Source organism: Schistocerca nitens, chromosome 2 (assembly GCF_023898315.1).
Source record: "Schistocerca nitens isolate TAMUIC-IGC-003100 chromosome 2, iqSchNite1.1, whole genome shotgun sequence".
NCBI classification, from domain to species: Eukaryota; Metazoa; Arthropoda; class Insecta; order Orthoptera; family Acrididae; genus Schistocerca; species Schistocerca nitens.
The window spans coordinates 753566079-753574955 of record NC_064615.1 but is presented as its reverse complement, the minus strand read 5'-3'; the positions used below and the strand labels follow the sequence as shown (position 1 = coordinate 753574955).

Genomic DNA, 8877 nt, shown 5'->3' with positions numbered 1-8877 from the left:
GTACAAAGTTTGGTACACACATACACATGTACATTTGCACATTAATTTTTATAATTCGTTTGGCTTGCCTGTAAGCCTTCACTCAAGTGCGTCATGTGATCATAGCTCAACGGTTTCCCCTCCTGTTAGGCAGTCTGTAAGAGGGACAAGTCTTGCAGAGTGGACCAGACACTTCAGGAGGAGGAGGAGATTAGTGTTTAACGTCCCGTCGACAACGAGGTCATTAGAGACGGAGCGCAAGCTCGGGTGAGGAAAGGATGGGGAAGGAAATCGGCCGTACCCTTTCACAGGAACCATCCTGGCATTTGCCTGAAGCGATTTAGGGAAATCACGGAAAACCTAAATCAGGATGGCCGGAGACGGGATTGAACCGTCGTCCTCCAGAATGTGAGTCCAGTGTGCTAACCACTGCGCCACCTCGTTCGGTCCAGACACTTCAGTTAGACCATACCTTTTCATGAAGAATGTCTGGTGGCAAAGTATTACACATCGATATTCCTTCTAGGCCTGCAGCCGCATTACAGAGTCATCTAGACGCACTAATTCAGTGGTCCAACTGACCGCCATCTTGCTCCGGTCGCAGGTTCGAATCCTGCCTCGGGCATGGATGTGTGTGATGTCCTTAGGTTGGTTAGGTTTAAGTAGCTCTAAATCTAGGGGACTGATGACCTCAGATATTAAGTCCCATAGCGCTCAGAGCCATTTGAACCATTTTTGAACCGCCATCTTCAGACGAGAACACTGCTCAGTTCCAGCGACATTTGCAAACAGCATTCTGACCTGAAGGTGGTGACCACGTAGACTGCTGAAATATTATGTCTAGGTGATTATATAATTCAGCTGAATACCTGACAAGAATCCAGTAGTTACTACGCTAGGAGTCTATCTTTATATTATCATTTTTATTATATGACCACTGACTCTGAGATGCTACTAGATTATTTTATTAGTTATGCTCATGTACAGTTGACTTGCACTTTTATAGAATCTATTCATCTTATTTAGACGTCTATAGCCGATTTTTTGTTACATTCTTTAGTAACTTTCAACACTGAACGCATGAAGCAGCACTGGTTATATCTTTGTTTTTGTTTGTTTTCCTAATATACGTGCATGGGCGATTATTCTTTTGCGTGTAGACAATTCTCATTTAACACACTACCTGTTGAATTCCATGACCTATTTGTTCTTTTGATGTTTCGCTGTCATGATACTGTATCAAAAACATTCCCATATTGATAGCACGTGACATAATACATTAACAATATATGAACATTTGTAGGAATAAGGCTAGACCACCTCATCTGTAACTGATTGTGTTCTATGGACTTCTGGTTGATTTATACTTTTTCTACTGTATACAGATACTAATGACGGTTGTTAATCAAAACCATTAAAAATCGTAAAGGACAATTACACTATGTGAGAAAAGGTATCCGGACACCTGGCTAAAAATGACTTACAAGTTCATGGCACCCTCCACCGCTAGTGCTGAAATTCAGTATGGTGTTGGCCCACCCTTAGCCTTGATGGCAGGTCCAACTCTCGCAGGCATACGTTCAATCAGGTGCTGGAAGATTTCTTGGGGAATGGCAGCCCATTCTTCATGGAATGCTGCACTGAGGAGATGTATCGATGTCGGTCGGTGAGGCCTGGCGCGAAGTCGACGTTCCAAAACATCCCAAAAGTGTTCTATAGGATTCAGGTCAGGACTCTGCGCAGGCCAGTCCATTACATGAATGTTATTGTCGTGTAACCATTCCGCCACAGGCCGTGAATTATGAACAGGTGCTCGATCGTGTTGAAAGATGCAATCGCCATCTCTGAATTGTTCTTCAACAGTAGGAAGCATGAAGGTGTTAAACCATCAATGTAGGTCTGTGTTGAGACAGTGCCACGCAAAACAACAAGAGGTGCACAACGTTTTCTCACTGTTCAATCGTCCAATGTTTAGGCTCCTTACACCAAGCGAGGCGTCGTTTGGCATTTACCGGCGTGATGTGTGGCTTATGAGCAGCCGCTCGACCATGAAATCCAAATTTTCTCACCTCTCGCCTAACTCTCATAGTACTTGCAGTGGATGCTGACGCAGTTTGGAATTCCTGTGTGATGATCTGGATAGATGTCTGCCTATTACACATTACTATCCTCTCCAAATGACGGCGGCCTCTGTCAATCAACAGACGAGGTCGGCCTGTACGCTGCACGTGTCTCTTCACGTTTCCACTTCACTATCACATCGGAAACAGTGTACGTAGGGATGTTTAGCATTGTGGAAATCTCGCGTACAGACGTAAGGCACAAGTGGCACCCAATTACCGACCACATTCGAAGTCCGTGAGTTTCGCGGAGCGCCCCATTCTGCTCTCTCACGATGTCTAATGACTGCCGAGGTCGCTGATATGGAGTAATTGGCAGAAGGTGGCAGCACAGTGCACCTAATATGAAAAACGTATATTTTGGGGGGGGGGGGTATCCGGATACTTTTGATCACATAGTGTAGATAGCTGGGTGTCATAAGAAAAGGACGAATAAGAGTTGCAGGAAAGTAGTTGCCGTCGTACGCATTACTAAGCGACTATCCTGGAATCCGGAACCCAGAGCCAGCTGTAGGTTGCTTACCTAACGGCTTACAGCAGCAACAAAAATTTTCTTTTAAATATTTTGCGTTATTATTGACCCAATTTCAATATTTACAGTGCTGTCATAGTCTACTCATTAACAGTTACAATCTTATGTTAAAAGTATAGCACAGTGAGACAATTAGAATTACAGCTAGAAACATTGTTTGTCTTGAGGCAGTTTAACTGACGGCGCACACGAACCAGGATTTATTAGAGAATGAGAGGACTCGGTGACTTCCAACAAACATGAAACTCATAACTGCAAACCTTTACGAAACTTTCTGTAGCTGATATCCCCGCAAAATGGTGAAAGGAAGAAGGATTCTCTCTTACAACTTTTTCGCTGTTCATGCATTAAAAATTCAACATCAGGTATGGGGTTTTAATACTACCACGGAGTGTTTGCAACACAGTTTGCACACAGTATCTACATTACCACTGAATGTACCTGCAAAATCATATCAATGTACAGGAGAACATAAACTCTGGGTTGCTTAAAATGATGCACAAATTGCCCAAATTATATTCATAAAGTGTTGCATGACGAGAGCACTTAGTGGCCTCCAACAGACATGAAGCACAAGTTCTAAGTATTCTAAACGATTTCTCGCTTACACGTTTAAAAAGTAATCAAACGTATGAAGCTGTTATACATGAGAGGTCGATTCTTTAAAGAGTAGGTGGTTTACTGACTGAAGCTATAGGGAAGAGCTATGGGATGAAAATTAATGCAAAGAAAACAAAAATAATGCTATTAGAAGTGATAATATGGAAAACATAATGAGAATGGAGAAACCTTAAAAGATGGCTAAACCTTTAAATACTTGGAAGCAGAATAGAAAGCCACTAAAATTGCAACGCGGACATTAAAACTGTAAAACCAATGACGAAAGAGGCATTTTGGAAGAAAACGAGAGTTTTCTGCAGTAATACTGACAATTTATGACAAAAATACTGGTAAGGTGTTCTACAAAGCGTCCTGAATAGGCTTTGAGATTGTATGTGGCGGTGGGTGGAAAGAATTATTTTGATGGGTAGAGTGATAAGTGTGGAGGTAACGAGAAGAGAGGGAGAGCAGCCACGGCTACTATGATAACAAGAAGCAAAAGAAACTCTGAAAGAGGCTTAAAAAGGTACGTTGAACGACGTACAGGGCAGTAGTACATAAAGCAGGAAACGATGGACTGCCTGAAATGGAGAAACAAAAGACCTGCTGACAGCAGAAAACTGATCACAATAATGATCTGTGTGCTCCTCTTTCTCCAGCACTGCAGCTAGTGCAGTTGCTTATGAATATACATCTATTAAGTAGGGAGGCGTTTGTTTTCGCACTTTATATGACCCTATTTCACAGCTGAATAACCTAGTCTTCGACATTTAGCTGTATATAGCGCGGCACATTTACTGTATCAACCAGTTCCCAAGAGTTTACTGCGTTTCTACTTTACTACATCTACAGTCACTGCTTAAATAGCGCTGAAAGGGAAAGCCAGAATCATTAATTATATATGAGATGGTTTTATGTTTTCATATTGGTAAATCGGTAACTGCCAGTTGTGTAGATACAATTGTGATAAAAAAACATTCAGTAGTATCCTACCTTACATACTCTTGAGCTAAGCTATAAACTCAAGGACGCAATTCTACAACATTACACGTGCGTTTTCTGTCATAATGAGTCAACGAAACTGAGCCCGAGTGTTGTGTTCTACAAGCTCCCGCATTCTGTGAGACAGAGATACATTTAACATCGTTTGCCTCGGTAGCTGTAATCAAACATTCCATATGTCTTTGTGCAGGATCAAAATTATAATTCTGTGCTAACTACTGATGAACAACGTGTTGGATCAGTAATTCCGCGCAACATGCAGCACCCGGCAGCCAGAAATACACCAGGAAATGTCCTGGCATTATGTTGTGACTTATGCGGAAGTTTGTTCATGACCAACTTACTGAATGCATTAACAGTCAAGCATCAGACGAGATGTAATGACATCACAAGTAGTGTATGAATGATAGGATTAAAATTCCAGAATATAAACCATGATTCTAATTTGGCAGTATCCCCCACCAAAAACTTATCTATACCCACAAAACGAAATTTCATTATATTAAAAAATCAATTATTCAATTAAAATTTAATATTCAAAAATTAAATTAAGAAATTCTACAATTCAATCAAATACAATAATATGAATCGGACGATCTTTATATTTGTTTTTTACCTCGATAAATAAAATTTAATGTAATCATAACAGGTTTATTACAACGATTTGAAAGAGTAATTTCATATTTATCATCTAACAGTGATAAAACTTTTTCACCATATTGAGTTGGTAAAATTTCAGCTTTTGAAATGATGTAACATTTTTTTTAAGCTCTCATTCTTTAGTGAAAACCTCTGACAACCATTACCTTCATTGTTAAGTTCACTTACTAGATTTTAAATGCCATTATTCATGTTGATGTTATTTCGCATTTATTTATACAGAAAAATATTTAAGTTTTCAGATATTAAAACGTTTAAAGAAAGAAACGATTCGTTCCTGTATTTAAACGTTTTAATTTTTTTAAACCTAAATTTTTGATATAGGTAAAAAAATCACATCGCTTTGCTTCCAGCCACCCCAGATTCGGCTTCTTTTAAAAATGGAGGTAAATCGAGATTGAAAGGCCACCAAAAAAGGACAACCGATGTGAAAGAATGTAAAAGAATGAAAAATGGAAGTAAATGGAGACTGAGAGGACAAATAAAAGGATACATATGTAAAAGAAACTAAATAAATGGGAGTAAATTAATAAAAAATAGAAGTAAATCGAGATTAAAAGGCCAACATAGATGGACAACACAGGTGAAAGAATATAAATAAATTAGAAATGGAAGTAAATGGAGACTGATGAAAATGAGTACAACAATTTATATTTTTATATGTATTAAATGGACAATATACAGTAAAGAAATGTACTAAATGTTGTGTATTGAAAGACATTACTGAATATGGGATAATGTTACATAAACCTAAATTGATTTATAAAAAGCATATAAATAAGGATCAGCTACGTAGGTATTATTCAAACAAAAACAATAACAACAATCACATATTGAGTAGTACCATTGATATGGTGCAGATATTTTTAAAAAAATGCTCTAAATGTGACACAGTAAAAAGTGTAACAGAATATGGGAAGAAATTAGGTAAACCTAGATCAATTTGCAAAATGTATTTAAATAAAAATCATATGAGTATATATTCTATTAAAGTGACTAACACCCAGAATAGTATGAAAAACATGCAGAAGGATATAGACAACAAGCAAGAGAATAACCCACAGAATAGTATGGACAACAGCAGTAATAGAGAAAGGCCAAAAATATGTAATTCATCTGAAATTATAAAGAATTGAGATTATTTTGCAAAAGATCATGGAAAGACACAATCCATTTGCAGAGATTGTAGATAATTAAGATGGTCGGAATATAAAAAAAATTATTTATAAATGGAAGAAGATAAAAATGACAGAATTTTGCATCTATTTTATAAGTATAAAATGCATTAACAAGATACAAGAGAAAAATTAATTAGTTTATTAAATTAAGAATACCAGGTCGAATGCTTGGATTTAATTTTACTTAAAAATGGCAGTATAAAAATTACAGTTCATGATAAAGAAAAAGATGCAGTTGTTGAATTAAAAGATATTAAAAATGTTGTAGAAAGAAACATAAAAAATATTCTAAAGGAAATTAACAAATGGTTTATGGAAGAAAACGATTCGGATTATAGAGAAGAAAGTGAAATAGATAATGATAAAAATTTTAAAGACCCATACACATTTTCACAAGAATAAGCTGTAAAAGACCACAATGGTGGACGAATTTACAAAAGAAGGATACATTTTTTTTGTTACTAATTATATCGTTGTTTCGATTTGTAGTATTTCGGTAGATAATATTCCTCAAAAAGTGGGTAGGCAAATTTCCTTAATCTAGTAATAGTTATTCGGAAGAATCAGGACTCTAAATTAATTTCGTGTTGTGCTAATTCATCTTCCATCCCTGCCGTCATAATTAGGTCTTCCAAATGGACATTTCCCAGTATTCTTTGTATCTCCCATCAGCCGATTAATATCTTCCGAGTTTAAGCAAAAACAATTATTTGTGCACAGAAAGGTGCATTCTTAAAGGTGAAAATTAAAAGTGTCTTTCGGAACGAAAGGTAAATCGCATATTTCTAACTTTATACATGCCTCTAAATGAAGACATTGTGACTGAAAGGTTATAATAGCATAGAAATTTAGGACATTATTTCTCTGTCTTTTTAGTCATCTTCCGGCGATTTCACAACGCCCAGAGTCAAAGATAGACGAAGGCGACTTAGAGTAGAAGAAGTTGTAGAGCTGCTTACTTCATCTGAAATTGACGATCTGTCCGATGATCCTGGAGATAATTTTGAACAAGAGGACAATGATGGAGGTAATGTTAGACGTTTCATATCAGACGGTGTATTGTAAGTTGAGTAGCCTAGACGCAAAACTCGCTAAATGCATGATACGTGACACTGAGGTAATAACGAAACACTAGTCCCATCCAAACTCAATGCATTGGCAGCGAGAATGTTATTGTTGCGAACGAATTTGTTACAGCTCAGCCAACCAACAGCTGAATAACGAAAATATCCATTCTAATCGTAAGAGACAGAAAGGTAGCTTTGAATGTTCAGGCTGGTAAGTCTGATGTCTGTTCACGTAGTTCAGAGATGGTAGGGCAACAGCCATGCCTATTGGTCATTTTACGGGCTTTGCACCTGAAGACAACATGCAGTTATCTGCTTTTGAAACTGAACACGATTTTCGACAAGCATTTCCGACGGTTTATAGACAGTTTTGCAACCTGAAAAATATTCCATCATGTAGGCGCTGAAAAAATCTGTGTGTGCCCACCTCAAAATCGACATGAAATGAATTTAGCGGCTTTTTCATCTTGGTTACTCAGATGTATGTTTTTTATGAGTTTTCCTTTCTGTAAGAGCGTTTTTTACTGTAGGTTCTGGAGATACATTTAATATCAAAATTAGGAGTTCCTAAAAATAAGACCCTTGATTTGCTTCACTTTAGGGCAAGTGTGGCGAAAGTACTGTCAAAAATAGATAAGCCAGTTCCCAGGAAAAGGGGGCGTCCCACTAGTGAGAGTCCAATGCCATCTCCAAGTACTTCAAAACTAGCCAATGTGGAAGTTCGTCCAGAAGCTGATGTTCGTTTGGACAACGATGGGCATCTTCCAGTGGTCACTGACAAGAAATCACTTGACAGGTGCAAGAAACAGGGTTGCAAAGGCAAAACCAAATTTTGTTGTGTAAAATGTAACATATACTTATGTCTGGATAGAAAAAAATTGTTTCTTTGATTATCATTCTTCACAAGTGTAAAACCATAGTTTATGTATATAATCGATTAAGTAAGCTTTGGGTAATTTATGTATTTTGGTGAAATAAAATCAAATAAAATACTTTGACTTTTCGACTTACACTGCACCCACTTGAACACATTGTCCTCATTTGGGGACGCGTTGTATCCCACCTTAGAGGGCACATTGGAATATTTTATACATCTGAAAAATCATCATAGTGTAATTCGAAGACCTGGATAGCAGGATATGATTTCTTTTTCAGGAAAAAAATAATTCGTGACCGAAGGGGTTATCGCTGCCAACCCACACGTCTGCCATTGCCTTTCATAGTGCCAAAGTACGGTTGCACTGAAAGTGCCTGGCAGATTGAAACTGTGTGCCCGACCGAGACTCGAACTCGTGCTAGTTCTGCAAGGTTCGCAGGAGAGCTTCTGTAAAGTTTGGAAGGTAGGAGACGAGATACTGGCAGAAGTGAAGCTGTGACTACCGGCCGGGAGTCATGCTTCGGTAGCTCAGTTGGTAGAGCACTTGCCCGCGAAAGGCAAAGGTCCCGAGTTCGAGTCTCGGTCGGGCATACAGTTTTAATCTGCCAGGAAGTTTCATATCAGCGCACACTCCGCTGCAGAGTGAAAATCTCATTACGGTTGCACTGTTTGTGACAAATCGTTGAAAACAGTATCTACCGTAAAATACCTAGAAGTAATCACCTGCAGCGACCTAAAATGGAACGAACATATAAAAATATAGTAGCAAAATCAATTGACAGGCTACCGATTCTCGAGTACTGCTTGTTACTCTGGGAGCCTTACCAGGTTGGATTAATAGAAGAAATATAAAAAATCCAAC

At 38.1% G+C, this 8877-nt stretch overlaps 1 non-coding gene across 1 annotated transcript; it reads left to right on the top strand.

The window, feature by feature from the left end:
- Window positions 1-8531: 8531 nt before the first annotated feature.
- Window positions 8532-8606, top strand: Trnas-cga (transfer RNA serine (anticodon CGA)). The gene has a single exon. It is a non-coding gene; the product is annotated as a tRNA-Ser (tRNA).
- The last annotated feature ends 271 nt before the right edge of the window (window positions 8607-8877 follow it).